This window comes from Aythya fuligula, chromosome 10, assembly GCF_009819795.1.
Source record: "Aythya fuligula isolate bAytFul2 chromosome 10, bAytFul2.pri, whole genome shotgun sequence".
Lineage (NCBI taxonomy): Eukaryota > Metazoa > Chordata > Aves > Anseriformes > Anatidae > Aythya > Aythya fuligula.
In genome coordinates, this window is record NC_045568.1 from 20,042,204 (window position 1) to 20,065,211 (window position 23,008).

The following is a 23,008-nucleotide window of genomic DNA, read 5'->3' on the forward strand; positions in this document are numbered from 1 at the left end:
ATTGTACTAACTTTTCAGAACACATACCGGAGAAAGGAAATGGTGTTACATATATCAAACAGGTCCTTTTTCACTTACAACTATTTCATTCGGTTTAGCAGTACATAGGAAATGAAATGCAATAAGGCTGCTACAGGCTCATCCATACTCTCCTTATTAATTCCCCAGTGCCTCCCATCAGCGCATCACTTAAGGTAAGAATACATCTCCCTGTGCCTCCTGACCCATGGCTATTTTAAGAAATACTGAGCAAGGCACTAGGGTTCAGCAGGACACTTTGTCAGCAAATTGATTGGGATTTGCATGGAAGGGCAGTTTGCACACACCCTGTCCCTCACAGCACGCACAAGTGTTAACCACGAAGTGAATTCCCTTGCAATTTATAGCCCTGCTTTTTCCAATTTGCTCCGCTAACTCATTCAGCTTCTGGCAGGTCTCAATTCCAGCCACGGGATTGTTCAGCACAAAACAAAATGACATTGTCGCCCTAATCGATTCGAACTCGTGCTAACCTGCGAGTTACGTGCACGTCTCCTGGATGGTTTTTGTGCTGTGAGTGCTCCCTGGGTGCTGCTCAGCGCCAGCCCGGAGGCAGCAGCAGCAGCACGAGCTGTCCCCACCATTGCTCTGTGGCACAAACACAATCCGGGACGTGATTTTCCCTCCTCTTACACAGCTCCATGGCACGACATGTAAGGTGAGGTTGGCCAGGACATCACATTCCTCTGGCCAGCCATTCTGCTTCCTAGCATTTAAACCCATACTGCCATCTATTTTGGGTGGAGAATTTACAGAAACCGAAAAAATCTATAACAAGAATAAATTAAAATAAATTGCTCACAGACTTGGAAACAGAACTATGATGCCTGGCAGCTGCAATGGAGCAAAGGGCTTCCTTCTCCCATGGTCCTGGGTCCATGGCTGGCATGGGGAAAGACACTGGAAAAGGAGGAAGGGGAGCTGCAGAGCAGCTCAGAGGCTGTTTGTGTCTGTGCACCACCACCACAAGAGAAATACAGACAATATCTGGGCTTCTGTTAAATAGCACTGATTTCTCACCGACGTGGGTAAAGGAAAAGGCAGGTTCATGTGCAGTGCTGCCCATCAGTACTGCAGCATGGGCCCAAGAAGACGAAGAAATGCCTGTAACATTTTCTCCTAGTGTCTTGCACCTTGCTGCACACCTTGGTGGAAGTGATGCCATCTCCTGTGAAAACACGTAGGAAGCTGCTTCCTAGTTCTGCAAAGTAACAAAAAAAAAAAAAAAAAAAAAAAAAAAAAAAAAAAAGGAAAAAGAAAAAAGAAAAAAGAAAAAAAAAAAAACATCTTAGAGATTATTCAGTTCAGAGAGACTGTTCCAGCCAGAAAGTAATCCTTAATGTCACGTTCCACCATGGGCAGAGTAAGGGTTATGCCTTGGCCACTACACAGCAAACATCAAAAGCATGAAACCACGAGACAAGACTAACCAATATAGGTTAGTGATGCGCTGCCCTCCTCTGAAGCCCCTTGTCATCTCTGAGGAAATCCTGGCACACTTCTACCTAAAGTTTCCACTGATTAGGTTAACCAGCATCTCAGAAATAACACGTGGATGTTTTATGTCCTTAAACAGTCATACACTGATTAAAAAACAGTACTTCCATGATGGGAGCAGGCATTTTAGCTACATTTTTAGAGTCAACACATCTAAATATTTGAAGATCGCTGCCAATCTTTACCTTTAAGCAGCATAGCACCGCACAGGGAGGGTCAGACTCCTTCTTTAAATATTTACAAGAAATCCACTGTGTTCTTGCTTGGAGACTGCAAGGCAATCTAAAAGCTCAGAGAAATACCACAGCCCTCTGCCTGCCTTTCCTGACTGCAGGATCCAAATGTTTTTTCTCTACATTCAACTTTGATCAGCTTTCCTCTGCCTCTTCTGTGCTGCATCTGAATATTTGGGCTTTCTGTCATTAGGATAGGGCCAGGACAGAGCTGATATCAGGGGCTGGGTTTCCCAGTCCCCAGATTTTGGCCCTTCTGAGTGCGGATGAGCACCAGGAGATGCTCAGCCAGCCTTTTTAATTTTTAATTATTAATATTTTTTTTAATTTGAGATACAGAAATGCAAAGAGATTAAGAGCAGGTAGCATGTGACAACACAGAGAAATGGCTGTCTCGGTGCAATTAGCACCTAAAATGCAGGTGCATTTTGGCTGCACAACCCAGGAGCATTGCCCCTGTTGCTGGGTAGGTGCTGGGCTGTAAATCCCTGTCCTGCCTAACAGCTGCGGCCAGAGCTGCGATGGGCAGCCCAGCTCTGTCAATTAGGGGCATGGAAATTCATCCTCCTAACTAGCTTCATTAGGAAAACAGGTTATTACATGTAGGATCAACTCACGTGAGCATAAAAATCTCTTTCTTAAGCGTCATTTGGACAGATGGTTTTTCCACGTCTGTGGAAAAAGGGTTCATTTTTCAGCACGAGGAGGTGGGCTAATCGCCTCCTAATTAACACCAGCTCTCAGCATGGGGCTGGCTGCAGAGCACAGTCTTTGAGGGGAAGGTATTGGATGTATCCAACTTTCTTACACAAATTTCAGACATAAAAAAGAAATCGCAAAACCACTATTGTTTTGGCTAACCTCAGGAACATTTGTGTTGAAGAAAATCCTACAACTGGGGGTCTTGATTCCTCCCCATTTTAAACCATCTCCCAAGAAAAACCCGAATAAAGGCTACACAGGAGCTCAGAGTCTATTTTCTTACGAGGTGAACCACATATACCCGAAGAATAAAGTGACAATTTCTTCATGTTTCTGAGTTATGGATTGGAAAAATAGTCTCAGCAACATTGATCAATGGGAACTTCAAAGAGGAATGTGGACCATCTATTACATTTTCTCCCAATTACTGTCCTGCTGAGAATTGCATTTTATGTGCCTTCCAGGCTTCAAAAAAGGGAGAGGGATGAAAAAAAAAAAAAAAGCTCATGAGAGTTTTACCTTTTTATTGAACCTAGACACTGGAGAGCTAGTTAGGTAAATTCCGAGTTGCTGTTGCAGATGTGACCAGCCTGATGGTGTCTACAGAAGCGTGAGATTTTGTATTATTTTTTTTTTTCAATTTGTAGCCAAAGCATGTAAAGGAGAAAGGCAAAAGGCATTAAAATATATTTTAGAGTTGATCCAGCCCCAAAACAGTGTTTTAGTGGCTAAATATTTGAAAAACTTATTTCAAGGTGACTTTGTAGCTTTTTTTCCAATCCACGTAGGTTTTACAGTCCTTTAAAGTCTATGAGTGCATTTTTAGCTAGCTATAAAATAAAAACACTGTTTTGAAAACAAAAGTCAGAAACATCTCTTGAAGTTGTCATTTTTTTGTGATCATTTTCTTTTCTTTTTGTTTATAACTTTGACAAATTGTGCCTAAATTCACTAATCATTTCCACTAAGCCGAAAATGATTTATCTTATTTTGTTATTAAGTGAATTTTAGCTCTTTATTTTGTTATTTCAGTTCTTGGAACCTGGTTTTGGAGGGGAAAGGAGGACTGATTGCTTTCCTCTTCCTTTCTACAGGAAACTACAGATAAACATGATGCCATCACCGCTTGCTGCCTCAGGTGAATTGCCTCTCCCTCCACAGGCTAAACCAAAGGTTTTGTTAAAGTGGAGAAGCCAGGAAACCATGGGAAAGCACAAGAAATAGCAGCAATGCCTCCTGAGTAGATGGTGCTTTTCCACGGTGTTTTTCAGGGGTGGTTATTTGTGTGTGTGGTTATCCCTGACCAGGTGCAATAAATGTATAGGTCTTGTCACCTCCGTCTGGCTCACCCACCCACTGAACCAGGTAGAAACTTATGGGGCTTCTTTCAGAGCGGCTGTCGGGAAGGGGCGATGAGATTTGTGGGAAGGTGAGCGCTGCTTTCCAGGCAATGACATTATCTGTGGCCTTAAAGTAAAGCAAGCACTCGGCTGGATCGGGGCCAGAGTGCTCAGCCTTGTGCAGGTACCGATAAGAACAACATAAATTGTCATTCAGGAATAAAAACAGGCAGGTGCTTACTTTTTCATAGCGCATCCAGGCGATTGGGCTCTCTCTGGAAGAGATGTAATTCTCCGTGAATGCACCACCTTACACATAATGCGCCATTTCTCAGCCTCTTGTGTTCTGCTAAGCACAAACCTTCGAGCAAAGCTGGATGTGCCATGGAAGTCTGATCATGCATCTTCGTAGAGAAGGAAAGAGCCAATTCCTTCTGGCAGCAACAGAAAGGAGAGACAAATGACAGAAAGTTCAGATCAGTCGTTGGAAATGACTTCTCTGTGCTGAAATAAATGCTTCCAGAGCAGAGGCAGCAACACCTTAAGTATTTGTAGGAGTGAAACTATAACTTCAACTCTAGCTGGTCAATGGTTTTGATTCAAAATCATTTAATTTAAAGGAGGGCTGTTTTGTTCTGGTGGAAGGCTGTGGCTGATGAGCTTTGCCAGTATAAATGCAGCATCCTTTCCTTGCAGTGATGTATTCCCACAGGAAAAGTCAAAGCAGTGAGTACGCACACCTCACATAATAGAATGAATATTAGCATTATTAATTTTTAAAATAAATATTTCATTTAACAGATCGAGTTAGATGCAAAAATACAGCTGCTTCGTTAACATCTAGATTTTAATTTAATGAAAACAATGGCATACATGTAGGTTTACATTAAGTTTTGCACACACAGCAGCTGACAGGGTATAGCATGCCTGCTTGGACCAAACATATTCGGAATACAGATTTAATGCTTTGGGCCATTTAAGTGAAGGCAGTCACGTTAACACAGCTATAGAAAGCTGTGATTTATACTCACTGTGACATTAATGACAATTTCACTCAACAATTGCATCTGCTTTGGATGGCCGCCAACGTGGAGAGCAGCTTTGTATCTGGAGGTTAACAGGTTGACTTGTGGAAATCACAAAAAAATAGAGGTTCCTATTTCATTCTGTAGCAGGGAGGTTATTTGGGGGGGGTTGACGTGACAGACTCCCGAGTGCTACCAGCTGGGGCTGCCGTGTCAGCGCTTCCAAGAGGCGATGCTGGATGAGGTCCTGCCAGCCCCCGAGACAGCAGCCTGCCAGGAGAGCTTCCCAGAGCTGCTTTCACCCACTCAGCCATCCCTCAGCCCTGAGGAAAGGGGCGTTATTCTCCAAAAGGCCATTATTTGGACAAATCAGGAGTGGCAATGCAGGGAGCCTCGCGGTGCCACAGCAGAACCAGAGGGACAGGCAGCTGAGCAAGCGGTCGCTGCGAAGGCAGGGGACCAAGCCGGTCAAAAGACAAAGCGCTCAGCTGCATCTGTGCTGTGGATCTGCCCCAGGAAGAGAAAGCTGACTTGGCCACTTGCTTATTTACACTCTAGCCTTCCTAGCCCTCTTTGATATTTAAATCGCACAAAGCATTTTTCCGCTCTAAAACGCTCTTCATACCAAAAACGCTGATGGAGCAGCCCGGAGGTAATTGCACTCCAGCAGGTCTGGAGCAGCCTCTGCTCACAGCCGGTCCTGAGCCGCTGCCAGCAGAAGGAGGGCACAGCCTGCTGGACCCGGCCCCACTGCTTCTGCAGGAGCTCTGAGGGTGGCTGTGATGTCCATGCTGTCTGTGCTGGCAGCACCTGAAGCTTGGTGTTTGGTGTCCCTTCAGCACACCAGGCCTGATTCCAACTTCAGCCCTAAGAAGAGAAACCCGAAGCAACCCCTCAGTGGTGTTTGGGATCCAGCAGGCATCCTTGCCGACCCTGCACCGAGGCCGTGTGCTCCTGGTGGTACCGTGGGGGTCCGTGCCTGCCTCGCAGCGCCCCTCCGAAGCGGGATGCTCTTCACCAGAGTCCTCCCACGGTGGGCTCCTGGCCGTGCTCTTCACATGCAATAAGCTTCCTAAAGAGCTTTAGCTTTCTGACACCTCTCCTCAGCTTGACAGCTGAAACTGCATCAAACGGGGTTAAGTGGTTGTTTGGGGGGCAATCAGTCTGCAAGAATCATTGCCCGGAGAGCTCTTACCAAGAAAACCAAACACTCCTGATACTTTAATCTTGGCGCTGCTAACACTCTGGCTATGACAAAGGGCTGAAAGGAACCTGGCTTCCTCATCACCGTGGGCATCCCCCGTGGCTGCCTCCATGTAATGAGGCTGCCAGGGCTTTGTGATGCACGGCAGCTTCTCCTTCCTTGGGTATGCAACCCAGACAGCACGAGTTTACAGAAGCTGCATTTTTACCTGTCAATTGCCATAATAGGTCCCAAGTCTGGGCACTTTTACTAGACTGTCAGGGAAATAAATGCTTATGTAGCACGCTGGATTTATCACTGGAGCAAATCGGATATTTGGGAAAAAATAGTAATGGAAGGGATCTACAGCCATAGTGATTTAACAGATCCCTCTACCACAGCACGTGGGAAAGCCCGTCTTGTGGGTGGTCTCTCGGGCTCCACTTGCCCAAGAAATAACACACTGAGGAGCGCAGCTGGAGGAGCAGGCAAGGTGAAGAGCCCGGCTCATCGCACTGCTCTGGGCATGGAGGAGAAAAGGCTCGAGGAGAGCTGCCCTCCCACCTAGATGCTGATCGCAGCTTTCAAGGTCAAACCGGGCAACTGCTGAGAGAGGAATTTCGAAGTTCGTGATGCAGATGATCAGCAGGATTGAGTTTTTGGTAACCTTAAGCTGCCCCTTATTAAGGAGACACAGTTACAGAGCAAAGAGTACAGATTTCCCAGATCCCAGGCTAATGCCTTGCAGTCATCTCATTGGCTTTGGTCTTTAATCATTCCAGAGGCACAACTCCCACCCATGTCAGCACAGGTTTTGCGTTCTTGCAAAATCATCATCTTTTCACAGCAAAATCCCACACTCAGCTTCAGTGGGAACTGGGTGGCCAAACGGCAGCAAAAAATCCCAGCCGAGTCTCCTTTCTGAACCAACTTAAAATTAAAAATGCAATAAATAGCTTGCAGCAGAGATCTAAGAAAACGCTGTATGACTGCATGGCAGCAAATGTGCTTGCTTTTGAGACGTTTATGTCTTTGTGCAAGTACATACTTATATTGAATAGACCTTAAAAAATGCAAGATTCACGTATGGACTGAGCACAAAGACTTCCCACGTGCCCATGATATGATCCTCCATGCACACAAGGCTCTTGAATCGAGGTGACAAACACCAAGGAGGAAATGCTCACGTTCATGTGTCTTTCGTGGAGCTTACTTTAAAACATCTGTTCAAGCGCACCAGTGTGGGAGGCCTGGCTTTGCACAAGCAGAAGCCGCAGAGCATAGTGCCAGCCGTGCCGGGGTCTCTGCAGCACCTGCCCGTGTGCTCCTGCACAAGATGGGGTTATCCGAGGTACTGCTGCTCCACTGCCTTTGGCCAGCTCCAAGGAAAGAAAATGAGAATCTCTTTAATTAAGGAAATCAAGTTACCTTGCACGGGCTGGTTTTCGCCGCAGATAGGAAGCGGCTCTCACAGGTCAGTTGATTTATGGGATCCTCAGGGCAACGTGCTCATGTGTCCCCAGCCCAAATCTCCTTTTTATGTAATACCCAAAGTCTGACCTGCAATGACTTCAGGGTTTTCCTGCCAGTGCTTTCCAGGATGCAAGGAAGTCCCATCAGAGCTGGGAGGATGCTTTTGGTCCCCTGGAAGCTGTGAAGGCACGGCTGCTCTCCCAGCCCCCTGCGAGGCCACCCCGGGGCAGGTTTGGTGCCGTGGGACGCAGGAGGATCGGGGCAACACATGGGCAAGCCCACAAAACTGGCAGCTCCCCAGGAAAGCAGAGAAGTTTTTCACATCTACATTTTCCTCCTTGCTAAGATATAACATTATTTCTTGGAAAACATCTTTTAGTCCATGAATCATTCCTGTGGGTAGAAAAAAAAAATATTTTTTTTTCAAAAACAAATCAGAAAGCCTCCCAAAAATGCATGAGGTTATCAAATTTCTGAGGGAGTGAAAAACTCTAAAATTTAATTTAGGATTCAGTTTTCCTTCTGTGGTTTCTCAGCTCTGCTAGGAGCTGTAGGTATTTGAGTTTGCAACACAGATATTTTTAAATTTATTGTCAGTATGACAATGATTATGTAGCCCATTGAGATCGAGTGGGGTGATTTAGTGTTTTGGAGGCATTTGTCATGTTTGATGAATGCATCTGGTGATTCAGGGCAATGAAAATGTGAGATTTCCAGCCGGCGAGAGATAAAGGATGACGATTGATACACAGGGCTATGACAGCGGCTGTATAAGGTTACAAAAATTTTATTTGTTTCTCATTTGGATTTTCAGAGGAAGATGGGAAGGAAGATATGCCTTAGCTGGCTCTTTGAGGTGGAGCTGGATGGGCTGCGCAGACATTCCTAACGCTTTGACCACACTTAATTGGGAACAAAGCAATATTTACCCGTCGGGTTCCTGGTCTCTTGTCTGTCATCACTTACCTGATCTTAGATTGTGAGCTTTTGGGAAGAAATTCATTTTGCAGCCTGCTTGAGCAACAGGCACCAAGTGCAGCATAGTCCTGAGCCATGAGGGCTGCCTGTGGGACATGCAGAAATACAAACACAAAAGTACAAAGCAAAAAAAAAATATCAGTGAAAACCACCAGTGCTGCAATAAGCATCGGGAAGGACCAGAAAGAAAGATGTCTTTCCTTATGGGTTTCTATCAGGCATTCGTTCTGCACTAACTTACATTGAATCGGAAGGAAATACCCTGGGTGAATGGCAACCTGCACGGATTTGAAAATTACTTTTCAAAAAATCTACTTCATGGATTTGAAAATGACCTTTATATCCATTTTGCGGATCTGTGGGCAGGCAGAGGAGGCTGCTGGGGGAAGCAGAGGATAAGGAGGGTGAGGAAGGCAGGCTGCAGCCCAGCAGAACCAGTGCCCACAGAGACCCCACGTTCCTGCAGCCAGCAGCATTTCCTAATGAAGCTGTGCTCCGTGGCAGTGGTACAAATGAGGATAAAGGCAATAACCTTTTCTAGTATTAGAAACAGACAAGTTACTCACTTCTTATACATCTTTTTTGGGGTGAAAAGAGATTTTTTCCTGCTGTCTTACAGCCCTTGGATCTGACAGCTGCCTAAAGCTAGAGGATCTGCTTTCAGAAGAAACCCACACCTGAAATGTTGAATACACGAGAGATGCCATGTTGTATTTTTCAGAAATTGAATTGTAGAAACTCCCACACTCTTACCACACGTCAGCTTAGATCACTGCACTGCACCTGCCCAAATTCCCCCTCAGAGCTTCCATAGCGTGTTATTATTCATCGCTGCCTGCTCTAAACTGGTGCCTCACAGAGCTCCGTGCTTTTCGCACGAGGAAGCTGACTTCAGTGGTGAATGGATGAGATTTCAGCTTGACAAATTTGTAAATCCTTTAGGGATCCCATCAAACGCAAAGTGCTGTGTGAATACAGGCTGTCAGCCCATTCAATCTGACGAGCCACGGTGCTGCTCGTTGGGTAGAGCTGGTGGCTGAACACCAGGCTTTTAACGTGGCCATCAGCATCGTGGGCTCCAGCATCTTCCTAGCCCGAACTGCAGCCTGGTGGCATATTCCCATTCAGAGGTCGCTGAACTTTCTATTACAATGGGATGTATTTGCCGTGCCAAAATAGGAGATTTATGTGCAGCCATGCATTTTATTGAAAGCTTGTCTGGTATTATATGTCCAAGCAAGTCCATTTGTTTTCCAGCTGATGCACTTATGGTGAGATTTGATGTCCATGTATAAGCTCCACTGAGAAATAATGCCCACTGAAACCTGTCCCTATTGCATAACCCCTGCTGATTTAAGATCCTCATGACATCGATCACTGATGCTGTCTTTAAAAACTAATAAAGCCGACTCGTCAAAACGAGTTCTTGAAAAGCAATCCTAAAAACTTTGGGTTTTCTCCTTCACTATTATTATTTCCTGTGACTGCTGGGTTATTAAATAATACGCATACATTGATTCATAAACTATTGAGTCTTAAATTATTGACTAACTTAATGTCAGTCTCCAAGTCTACCCCATTTAAAATTCCTCTTCATTTCAGTATCTTGTCCTGAAAAGCACTGAGGGCTCTTCTTACCTCGCAGAGCTGTGGCTCCCAGGGGACACCACAGAAACCCACCTACCTTCTGCTCCCAAATCCTAGTGGACAGGCTCCTCGCGAGCACTTTCCAAGCAGCTGCCTGGCTACCTATTTCGTTTACATACGAGCTGCAAGAGCCTTGAACTGAGGGTTTCCATAGCTGAAGGAGAAATATTTACTGCAGTTAAATAAGGAGTGAAAGCACAACGCAAGTAAATGTCAGGTTAGATGCTGCTTAAGGCGAAAAGGAAGGAAATTGAGGATCCTATTGCTTCAAACCACATAAAAAGTAATGCTAATGTCATTAATGATATTCCTGGGTAAACTCAGGTTTGCCAAAGCTAGTCCATCATTGTGAAATATTTTGTCTCTACTTTCAGACAGAAGTACTCCATGTTAACTAATGCCTCCTTTAGCTTATGTTATTTAGGTTTTCCAAAGAAAATAATTTCCATTCATATTCCATAAAAGCAAACTCATGTTCTGCTGCTATTACAGAATCACAGAATCACAGAATTTTCTAGGTTGGAAGAGACCTCAAGGTCATCGAGTCCAACCTCCAACCTAACGCTAACAGCCCTCCACTAAACCATATCCCTAAGCTCTACATCTAAACGTCTTTTGAAGACTTCCAGGGATGGTGACTCCACCACTTCCCTGGGCAGCCTGTTCCAATGCCTCACAACCCTTTCAGTGAAGAAGTTCTTCCTAACATCTAGCCTAAAACTCCCCTGGCTCAACTTAAACCCATTCCCCCTCGTCCTGTCACCAGGCACGTGGGAGAACAGGCCAACCCCCACCTCGCTACAGCCTCCCTTGAGGTACCTATACAGAGCGATAAGGTCGCCCCTGAGCCTCCTCTTCTCCAGGCTGAACAAGCCCAGCTCCCTCAGCCGCTCCTCGTAGGACTTGTTCTCCAGGCCCCTCACCAGCTTCGTCGCCCTTCTCTGCACCCGCTCAAGCACCTCGATTATTATTAGCTTTTATTATTATTATATTATTATTAGCTGAGCTTTAACTTTATCCAAAGCTCAGGTCTCACTTAAGAAAACCAGTTTTAGATGTACTAGAGCATCAATCCATATCAATCTATATTGTAGTACTTATGATGAATAAATTGATTTTCTCATTGCTCTATGCTGCCTAAAATTATTCGATTATGTATTTAGCTGCTAATGGAAACTCATTAGTAGATTTTCATTTCATGCTTGCTTGCACCTGCAATCCATTTCTTCTTGTCCAAAGGACCATTTCATTTAGGTTGCATGCAATAAATTGTCTTGCATATAAACTGATAAGCATCAGCCAAAATTCAGTATACGTGGTCTGAAATAGCTCAGGGCCATCATTTTTACAACAGCATCATTAAAGCAACAGATCTCCAGTGATTCATTGCCATTTTTTACTGTGCATATTGATGGTATAACTTACCTCTTAGTTCACTGTTTAATTTTGTTATCTTTGCAGTGACAGTCCCTCACTCCTCTTCCCCCTCACTCTTCCCTGGAGTCCTCCCAGAGCCCCACAAGGCTCCTGTCCATCTTCTTTAACCTGAAGATAGGACACGCAGGGAAGTACCCACCTGACCTAACCTTGGGCACTGAGTTTGGATGCAGGAATTTGAATTTTTGCTATCCTCATTAAAACGTCAGTAGTTCTGAGCTTAGCCTAGCAATGGCAGAGCAGTAGGGCTGGGCGAGATATTTAAGCCACAGACACATTTTCCTGCAAGAGAAGGAAAACATCACTAGTCCCACAGGGGCCCAGATTCAAAGAAAAAGGACACCAGAATTGTCATTGTAATGCCATCATAATCATCATCACAGTAAAGGTCTCTGTCGTTCAATAAAACCAATAAAATATACGCTCAATAGGCACTTGTCTTATTTGGAGGAATACACTGTCATTTGTTTCTGAACACCATCCTGTCCTAACCAAGCTGAATCCAGCTACTGTGCTGGATTCACAGTAGCGAAACCCAAAGAACAACATCCTGGTTAATGAAGCAGAATCTGATCATAAGAACTGTCACATTTTATTTTATATATAAATAAAATATAAAATATTTTTTATTTTATACATTATATATATTATTTTATTTATTATATAAAATATAAGAGCTGATTCTGTTAGTATTGTGCGCTAATATAGCCCCTGCACAGAAAAAAATATAATTGCTGCAAAAATATCTATCTTATTAATGTGCTTAACTTGCTGAGGGTCAGACTGCATTCCCCCCAAAATAACTGAGAACAGACATAGATTTTGACTGTATTTCTTAAGTGTCCGTGATCAATAAAAATCTATTTTTCAATTGAACAGAAGATGCTGTTTGTATGTGTGTTGCCTGCAGGCCAAAATAGTTTTGAGTGAAACTGGATTCCGGAATATAAAGTTGTGTTGTTTTTGCTCTGGCTCTTAAATGAGCCTTACCAGCATGCAACTGCAATCCTTGTGAACTCTGCAGATTAAATTTCCTTGCTGTAATGACCACTAGGAATTAGTGAAATGTTAATCTTCCCACCTGCTGCGTATGATTATACATGAGTCTAATCAACCTGATTACGAAAGAAAGCAATTTCTGCTTTTATGGGTATTTTTTGTTGTCTGCTTTTTGTTGTTGTTCATGAGGAACTGTAAAATTCTTACCCATATTTTAAAGGGAAAATAATAATTAAATTAATATATCTAAAAGGGAGCAATGGAGGCTGCCCATAATTGCTTTACAACAGATACAGTAATTGATGCTCTGAGGATTTATTTCAAAGCACAGAAGTCGAATTAGAAACCTAGCTTTATCTGGATTTGCGTTGCTTTGATGAAGTCACTGTGTCTCTGTGTCTTGATTCTTAGCTAAACAGCTTTTAATGAGAATGCTAATAATTATAAAAACTAAATTGTTTTAGGAATCCAAGAGTATAGAACACAAATTTTGCTTTTCCCTTAAAGATACAACCTCAGCTGTGGCACCTTTCTGCTGTGAGCCCTGAAACATGCTGCATGGGGCAGGAGGGACTGAGTTATCCAAGACAGTTATTTGATGCATTGAAGGCAGATTAGAAAGACAATCTAAAAAGCTTACTTGTACATCTTGTGCAAAATACTTGCTTGAACTCACATGTATTGACCCCAAAAAAAAAAACACCACCAAAACCAATAAAGTAAAAAAAAATATTACTGTACCCTTCTGAACAGGTATTGCACTGCAGTTACTTTTTTTTTTTTTTCCTGAAATCTGAAATCCAGGAAAATCCAAGTTAGAGTACAGAAAGATGTGAACACCAGAATGTAAAGAAAGCCCCAGCAGGCTGTTGTACTGCTCCAGCCATCCCCCAAACCCGCTGCTATCTTCTCAGCAGCGCCGAGACCCCGAGCCTCAGCTTCACCCCTAGTACCACCACAGTCATCCCCGTGCTTGCACACAGCATGGACACATCAAATAATCCCTGGATTGGAAACCAGAATGCCAAATCATCTGATTCCATATATTATAGCTAGTTATCTGAAATCATTCAGAACCTGATGAGCCTCATTCCACAGGCAAGCTTAATATACCCGGAGAAATATGATGCCAATTATGAAACCAGTGTTTCTCAGCACTTTGCATGCAAAGAGCAGGAGATAATCGGGGGTCTCCATGGTGACAGCGTTAAGGTAGCTGGGTTACCTGAATGATAATTTCCATCCCTTCGTCTGATCTTCACGGGTTTTTCACTTTTCATCTTTGACTCTGAATTTGTTAGGTTTCTAATGGGAAGGAATTGACAAATATCCTCGTATACCTTAGAGGAAAAGCAAATGTTCTGTCATAGATAATCCTCCAAGTTAATTCACCTTAACAATTTTTGCAGGGCGAGCTGCTCGTGGTAGTAGGGAATTTGCCTTCTACACACATCCAGCCAGCTCTAAATTGGACCAGGGACAGAGTAGACAGCACTTTGCTAAAGCAGATCTCCAAAAACTCATAAAGGAAAGCTCCTTCCCCCAAACCAGGGCTTGGGCTGCCCCACTCCTCCAAGCACAGAGGTCCACTGGCGAGCCCCCTGGATAACCTCTCATCCTCTTTATCTCTGCCTAGTGCTCCCACGGCGGCATGAAAAGCACGCCAGGAAATTAATGTATGCTCAGGCCAGGGCTATCATAATTTGTAATGCCCGTTACCCAATTCACATTACATTTTGGAGAAAAATTCCACTGAGATCTCCAAGTAATCCATCACCCCGAGGCAGCGCTGCCTCCCCCTGATTTCAGCAGGCAGTGCCCCGCAGGGCGACAACGCAGGTCGGTAGCTCCTGGGCTGGAGGTGGCTGCTGCCTCTCTCCTCGTGCTCTTCAGCCCGCTTATTAGGAAAGCTGAGCATTTTACACTTGGGCTCATTAAAATCTTCAATACCTTAAATAATGCTGCTCCCTGCCCAAGGGTTTAACAGGACGGGCCCTCCTTATAACGTTATTTTCCATCCCTGAGCTGGATGCTGTGGTGAGAAACGCGCTGCCCGGCCACGTGCTGCTGTTTGCAGGGAGCAGAGAACAAAAGCGAATGCCAATTGCTGTGCAATCACCCAATTAACTTCTGTATTTTTGGTTTTAATCTAGTTCTGCTCCTTGCAGAAATAAATACAATAGATCATTAACGCTGATGTTCCTAATGCTGTGCAGTCACCTTCCCCGCCTCTCCTTGAAGTGCTGTGTTATTTAACACCTGGTAGGAGATTTAAAAGCATCTTCATCTGACTTCAAAAATTAGGGCTAAGTTTAGCTTCTGTAGGTAACAATTTCTGCTTAAACTTTAATAAAGAAGTATGTTTAGAATCTCAGGGGCACACTCTCTGCTCATTTGAAACAAATGAGGATTATATAAGGAGGAACACGAGCTACAAATAGGTTTCATAAAATTAATTGGCTCTAAGCTGCAGCTGAGCAGAGCTGAGCCAGCCCAAGTGACAAGTGGCCGCAGCGTGCCCGCTCCTCCTGGGCAGCTCCGAGGGGCTGCTCTGAGGGCAGGGAGGTCCAGCATCGATGCTGAGGCACTCCTGTGGGCTCTGGCTCTCAGGACTCAGAATCCTTGCACACCCTGCAGGGCCTGGGGACCTGTATGGCTTCATACCTGGACTGCATGTTCTTGGAGTATTTCCATCTATGGGCTCCAACATTTTAAAGTTCTGCCTCACCAGAATACCATGGGTGCTGCAAAGCCAGGAGCAGCACGCAGAGGTTTTGCATCCTGCAGAATCCTTCCATATCGCTTCTAATGAATACAGAAATTGCAGCACACACTTAAACATGCAGATGAATGTTTAAGCCCACCTGCTTCTCTACCCCAAAATACTCTAACCCTGACGTGGGGACAGGAGCAGAGGCTCTGCAGCCTCTCTTTGTGGGGCAAACTGCAGCTCTGTGCTGGGAGGATCGGTTACGTCTGCCATGCTCCAAGGAGTTAACATAAAACCCAATCTCACTAATGGCATTTTAAAAACATATATGTGTATATATATATAAATCTCTATATATAAAATATATAAATATTTATATAGAATATATATATAATCTCTCTCACTCATATATATATATATATAAAATCTAAAATAGCTTGCACATGTTTTTCCCTTGCAGAGCTCTTTATTTACAATCGCTGAGATAAGCATGCTAATTTCTGCCAAGACGTGCATCCCACTGACTCCCATCTTCTCTCGGCGCAGGTATCACAAAGCCCAGCTTGGGCTAGGCTCCCAGTAGCTTTTCACCAGCAAAAGAAGAGCAGAAGCTGAGCGTTGGGCCAGCACCTCACACAGCGAGGTGAGAGCAGGGAATAGGCAGAGGCCCCGAGCAGACGGAGCGCTGCCCTGGGCTCTGAGCAGCAGGACCACCACTGGCCGTGCTGCCCTGCAGCCCTGCCCCGGCTCCAAACCCCAGTGCTGGAAGTATAATGACTGAAAAAGACAAAACCTTTTGGTTTTTCCGTTCTCTGAAAACTCTGTCAACAAAGGGAGTCTGTAGTTCATTAATAGCTACTGAAATTATCCCTAATTTCCCAGCTGTTTTATGCACTATCATTGACATTTTACCCAATGGCATAATCACCCAGGACAAAATAGGATTTGTGATAATGTCCTTGCGTAATGAACGTACCAAAATGGCTAGTAATGAAATCGGGAAGAAGAAGCATGACCATTTTCCTGCATTCTCCCCCACCTAGTACATTAAGAATTTCTGTCACCCTTTACAGACCACCAGGGAAGGCTGACACTCCTCCTCTTCGAGTTAAAGCAGCCAGCATCCACAGTAAGCAACAAACCCCAAACCCTCATGTAACAAACCCTCATTTCTCAAGACATAGACATTTGAGAAATGACATTTCTCAAGACATTTCTCAACTATCCAGTTTAATACATGTAGTATTTCTTTCCAGATAACCCCCCCTACTTGGACGTCCCCATGACCGAGGACCAACAGGAACTGCGTGTGCTCTGAAGGGCTTCTGGGCAAAACAGAAGGGATGGGGTCTACCCGGCAAGAAAGAGAGGCTATAGGGACTGACACGGCAAACACTGGTGCCAGGTGGTGTCACCAGGCACTGACAGGACGCAGCTGAGTCACGGCACTGAATTATTGCTCATCTCTTAACCCGCATTAATTCACTAACAGCAACAAACAGCTACTGAGTAAGTGCTGCCTGGGACAAGTCCTCCATCAACCAGAACTCCTCCCATGATATTTTCTTTGAGGCTGCCCCCAATTCCTGCACACTCTGTATGCTTTACAGTGCCTGGAAGAGTCATTAGAGGGCCACCCAGTCCTCTTGGGCCCCCTATATGTCTGGGTTCATGCCCACACATAGCAGCAGTCCTCAGCCCGTCAATACCCAAAGAAACAAGACGCACATGTGTTTTCTCAGTAATCCCACAGAAAGAAGGTTTAAATTCCCCTTTAGATTTCACAGTGTCTGGGAGGCTTGCAACTATTCCGACATAGTTTCTATTTAAAGAGAGTGAAGCCTTCCCCTGTTGAAGATGTACTATTATCAGGTATCATCTGCTCCTCCGTGCCACCCCCACACACACTGAAGTAATTGAGAAAGTACTTGTTGACAGATGACTGTGTACAGAGGATAACAGACACCAGCGTCACTCCTGGAGGAAAGGGAAGCTGGAGCTGTAACAAACCAGCACGGCACCGGCTCCTGCTGCTGGGAAGCACACTGTCACTCCTGCTTTGTGCAACTTAGTTCATAGCTGTCAGGCCAGGCGTTCACTCACGTACCTGCTATAATAAAATTAGTCAAAATTGTATCTTCCCCCGTAGCATTGCAAATATTTTCATACCTAACTGTTTCAGTCTTAGTGCAAACACATTACTCTGGCAGATGTTACAAAAGACAAATGGAATAATGTCATGCTGCTTTATATAATGCCATATCTGGAAAAAAACGCTGCCTGTATGTGTGTGTCAGTGTAAATACACACCATTTAACACTTAAGTAATAAAAATTCGAACATTTTCAAATCTTGCAAAACATCTAACCTTTTCCTTGAAGCGTCAAAACTTCATTGCACAGCTCATAACCAGTAGCCATCACACAAAGTATAACACTGCTTCCTGAGCCTGGGACTTAAAGGAATATTTAAAACAAAACAAAACAAAAACACTTTGAAAGAAAACACTTGTAGAGTCTTCAAGATGCCATTGGAATATGCCCATCCTCAAGGGATGCTAAACAGAAATCATGGTCCAGTTTCTCGGCTGGAGTTAGATGGGGAATTCAGCACCCCCTGACAACTTTTCGGATGGCCTATGGACAGAGAGGGAAGAAAAGGGATGTTATACCTGCATGGTAGAAAGACAAGGAAATATTTCCTTGAAGCAACTCACAGCAGGAAATGCCCACGGCTGCCTCTGCCCCCACTGCTCCACGGGGACCTGGGGGGGGTGCGCAGCCGAGTCACCTGGGCACCCCAATGTCACCCCTATATGATCTGCCAGCCAGGGCCATGGAGGAGCCAGCACCCCATGTGCCAGCAGGTGGTAACCTCATCTGGCATCATCCTGGCCCTGAAACCACGGCCAAAGTGCTGGAAACCAGAGCACGGCGCATTGAAACGCAGGGAGCGCATCCTGCACGCTTCCTCGCACAAAGTAGGTGACCCATTTTCTGCACGTATTTTTGGAGCAGTTGATTTTCTAACCTTTCCTCTCGTGTGATGCAGGGGACAGCCCTGCTGGTGTTTTCCTCCAGTAATGGGCTCATTCTGCAGCAACGTGCCATAAAGCCACATGAATCTCAGTCCTGCTCCCTCTAAAGCTAATGGCAAAACCCCTGACGGTTTTGAGGAGGCCAGCACCTGGGTTCAGCCACCTTCTGCTCCAAAGCAAAGAAAGCGCACGCTTTTCATTGAGCCTCTTCAGACACAGAATGCTATTCAAACACATTTACCTTTTCTGAACGGATGTCTTCAGCTGGAACCTCACAGACAAGCGCAGAGGGTTTATCTAGTGGTAACAAAAGCCTCGTGGCATTTCTTAGATGGAAAGAAACCCGTGTTTAGCAATTATTCATAGCCTTACACACATTCCTGCAGACAGTCAAGCTGACTTGGCAGACTGAAGCTAATTGGGTTTACAGGAGAATGAAGCTTTGATTGAAGTGCTTCGCTTAAAAAATTACATACGCACCCCCACACCCCCGATAACATTACTCTCGAGCATGTAAAACAACCACCCCACATATTAGCGAAGAAGAAACGCTGACTTTTTTATTACTTTACCAACCAAAGACCCACAAGTGAATAATTCTGAAATGTTTGATCTGCTGTATTCTGCTGCATAATTTAGCGGCTGCAGAAGGGCTGCGTGCGGCTGGCATTTCGGGCTGCTTTTGAAGTTCACAACAGCCCCGCAGTCACCGGGGGGTGGGACCCTGCTCGGGGTGGGCACCGAACAAAAGGTGGGTGGGAAACTGCTTCAGAGCTAATGCACAGAAAGAGGTTATGAGAAATTGGATAAGGGAAATTAATGTAGCCTCAAGTTTACTGAGTAAATAATTCAGATTCTACCGCGGTGATTTATGAAAATAAAAAGCCTTAACGAGCTCAGCAGGCAGCAGGTGCTTCCATTTTTACATGCTAAGAGCAAAAATAAAAGGGCAGGAGCTTTTGCTTCATTGGGCTTTTTTCCTATTTCATGGTTATAGTTTAAAGTAAAAGAGCTCCAACGTGCCTCAGGGACATGATATGCTCAGCGATTTTGCTAGTCAGGGAAGGGTCACACCAGTGTTGCCTTCTCTGTGCCGTGGCTTTCGATTCTGGTGCAGCCACATGGAGAAAGCTTCCAGGTGTTGCTAGGAATTACTGCTTTGAGGGGAAGTTTTACAGAAATAACAACTGACAAGTTTCAGAGGAGAAAGAATATTTCCAATAACCCTGTGGTGGACAGCACTCAAACCTGCTTGCAAGCATGTGCTCTTCATTCCTTTTCCCAAATCAACGCATGCAGAATTACATTCAGGAATTCAGATCATGGACCACATCATACCACCAAGTCTCTGTCTCCGTTGGGAAAAGTCCCAAATAGTCACTGACTATCTGTGTTCTTGAAAAAAATGGAAGCACAATGGAGACATGCAAAGATGACATGAAGAAGATGGAAACTGCATAGGAAGCACAAGAAAGAGGAGATAGGGGAAATGGAAAAACAAGCAAATGGAAGTGGAGAGAGACCTTTTACATGGTAAGATGGTGATAAAGCAAGGGGGAACAGTTTAAAATTAAAAGAGGGGAGATTAAGATTAGGTGTTAGCAGGAAATTCTTCCCTCAGAGGGCGGTGAGGCCCTGACCCAGGCTGCCCAGAGGAGCTGTGGGTGCTCCATCACTGGCAGTGCCCAAGGTCAGGCTGGTCGGGGCTGGGGGCAGCCTGGGCTGGTGGGAGGAGATAATGCCCATGGCAGGGGTTGGACTGGATGGGCTTTGAGGTCCCTTCCACCCCAAACCATTCTGTGGGTCTATGAAATGGAAAATGGTGAGCTGAGATGCTTGCAGGACGCCCACTGACCTTAGCAATTGCTGATGATGCAGGGAAGAAGCCACGCTGCATTGCCATCTAGTTCTGCCCACCTTATTTATTTAGTTCCAGAGGAAACCTCACAGTCTTCAAAGCCGATGATCTCCCCATCTGCCAGCTTTATCAATCAGCATCCATGCCGCACATCAACACCTTTTGCATTGACTTCCATATGGTTCATTGCATGAAAATGCCTAATTAAGAGGAGAAGATGAGATTTTAGCAAGTAAACCTTATGACTAGCTGTGGAGGAAATGCGAGCTGTAGTGCTAAATCACAAGAGGTGGCAAGCACAGCCAGGGAGGCGACTTTGAAGGCAAACTGCTGCCTAAGAGTATCTCAAGCTCGGAGAGGTTCAGACTTCAAAATTACCACTTCACGTGCCCTGCGTCTGCAGCCTGTCAGCAGGATTTCCCCCGAGAGGCTGAGGCAGGATCCTGGCAGTGCTCGCACAAAGCTTTGTCAGATCAAAAAATCTACCAGACAGTGATTGCAGATCAGAGCAGCTTACGGCTATTAAACCCAACAATTTGCCACTCTCCAGATGTAAACTGGGACAATTCACCACTTCCTGAATGCAGCCCCACATGCGATGGGCTGGTGGACTGGAAATTCAGATTTGTTTTCTGACAACATGTAAAACAGAATATATGCACCCCCAAACCCGAACCAGCAGCACATAAAGATGCAGCAGCACCAAGCAGACGGGCAGCAGTGCACCCCCGGGGTGGCCTCTGCCTCCTGGTGAGCTCTCACCCTGCTGCAGATCACAGCTTTGAGCGAGGCCAAGGGCAGGAAAAGTGGCTGCTTGTGGCTGTAATCATTTGCTGTAGCTCATGCAGCCCATAAAGGGCCTGCCCTGGCACATCCCCAGCAGCACGGGCTTTTATTGCCTACCTGGTGCAACGTGGAGTGAACTTGTAGCCTTGGGAAGAAAGTGAAATTATCTTGTGAGGTTGAAGGGACACGAGGTGTGAATAGACCTGACCTGAGGTACTTCCTCCCTTGGATCAGAAGGGCAGGGAGAGCCTTCCTGCAGGCATTTTTGTGAGCTGGCCACAGTAAATCCTACTGAATGCCTTCAAACCTCTGCAGCAGGTCCATAAGCCAAGTTTCCGCCAGCTGTAAAACACCACTCCCCCACATCAGGTTCAGGCAGCACAAAACACAGCCCTGCGGTCCTTTCAAGAGCAGCTTTTATCACCCCATTTAGCAATTCAGCAATTCAATCAGATGGCTTGTGTGCCTTGGGCGATGGCTGAGCAGAGGGCTGGCTTGGGGTGACGTCCCCAGAGGGGCAGAGGTGTGCGTGGCCATGTGGGGACACTGCTGGGACACTGCAGGACGGCTCCGTGACGGGGCCTCATCGTGGCGCCCAGCTGTGCAGTGACCAACAGACATTGCTGTGGCTGTTGGAGGTCATTTGGCCAGCCTTAAAACCAAAGAAGTAAACTCGTTTTTATGGCACAATACATAATCTGTCTGGCTTCTGCTGGGAGCCTAAATTTGGGCCGTTGGGTTGATTTGGTTGGATGCTAGGAGTGAGGGCACCGTTCGGAGCCACGAGGCGTTTTTCTCCTTGGAAGAGTGGATAACTGAGTCTATTAATCTGACAATACATTTAAACTGAGTTATTGTGACAAGGGACTTCCATTATCCATTTCATCTAGTTGCAAACTGTCAGAATAAATCTCAGGGGGTTAGGGAAAAAAGCTGCCTTCCTTTGTTTGCTGCTTTATATGCCACAACAGTTTAGATTTGGTTCACTCTAACTCATGATACTGTGTAACTGTACAGGGTGGAAGCTCACTGGAAACCTAGCATTGCAAATGTTAACTTTATGGTCATCAATGTTTTGTTTTTTTTTATTATTACTTCCAATTTTATTATTATTATTTTTAATTAAGGAGTAAGGACAGCAAAATTTGACCCCCTAGCAGAATCATGGCATTGCCTTCAATGGCCTTTCTCCTTTTACATAGATTTTTTAATGATAACTTTTCCTCCCTCTTTAATCGATATCTTCAGAACTGATAAAGCAGTTTCCTAATGCTCTGCTTTTCTCTCCCTTGTAAAGCATTTTGAGTTAAATAGCTAAACCTCTCATAACCAGAGATTAATCAAAATAAGTTGTAGATGCGTAAGAAATGGTATCGTGCTTAAGACATTAAACTGGCATTCAGAAGACTGAGACTCAATATTTTGATCCTACTGCTGACTTCTTACGTGTTGGGTGACACTTGGCTATCAGATGAAACGTCTTCCCCATTATTTGCTTATTTTTGTAACTGAGCCTGTTTTAGCAAAAGAACAGTATTTTACTGTCTTCAGCTCCTTGGCCAAATCCAAGCTGGTAGCAGCCCAAGCAGTCGAGTGGCCAAAGAGGTTGGTGCTACGGCCCCTCGATGGCTGAAGATCTGCTTGGGCATGGTGGAGGAGGAGCTGCTTGGTTTGGGAAAGCCAACGCCACTCTTGGGCTGCCACGCCAACATGCAAAACTCGCCATAACTTCAATCATGCACATGCTTATGTGTGTGTAGGTGGCTGGAAGCTGCACAGTGGCGTTTCACAGGAAGAGGGGCTGTGATATTTACAAGCTTTTGTTGAAGCAAATAGTCCAGCCACTCCTATTACATCAAACACATCAAATATTGGAGCTGGAGGCAGTGACAAAAAAATAATAATAAAGAAAAAATCTGTCCATCTTGAAATCTTTTATATGTTAGGTTAATTTGTTAAAAAGCCTCCATGAAGAAATAAACATTGCTACTTCAGCTAATTTTAATTCTATCCTCTCAGCACTGTTCCTGTGAAACAATGAGAACTCTAATTCATGATCTTCCC

At 45.0% G+C, this 23,008-nt stretch overlaps 1 long non-coding RNA gene across 1 annotated transcript; it reads right to left on the reverse strand.

Annotated features, from left to right (window-relative positions):
- Positions 1–984: 984 nt before the first annotated feature.
- On the reverse strand, positions 985–8,010 carry LOC116493217. Its single transcript, XR_004253721.1, has 3 exons — positions 7,448–8,010; positions 4,053–4,245; positions 985–1,240 (listed from the first exon to the last, which is right to left on the reverse strand). It is a non-coding gene; the product is annotated as an uncharacterized LOC116493217 (long non-coding RNA).
- Positions 8,011–23,008: the final 14,998 nt, after the last annotated feature.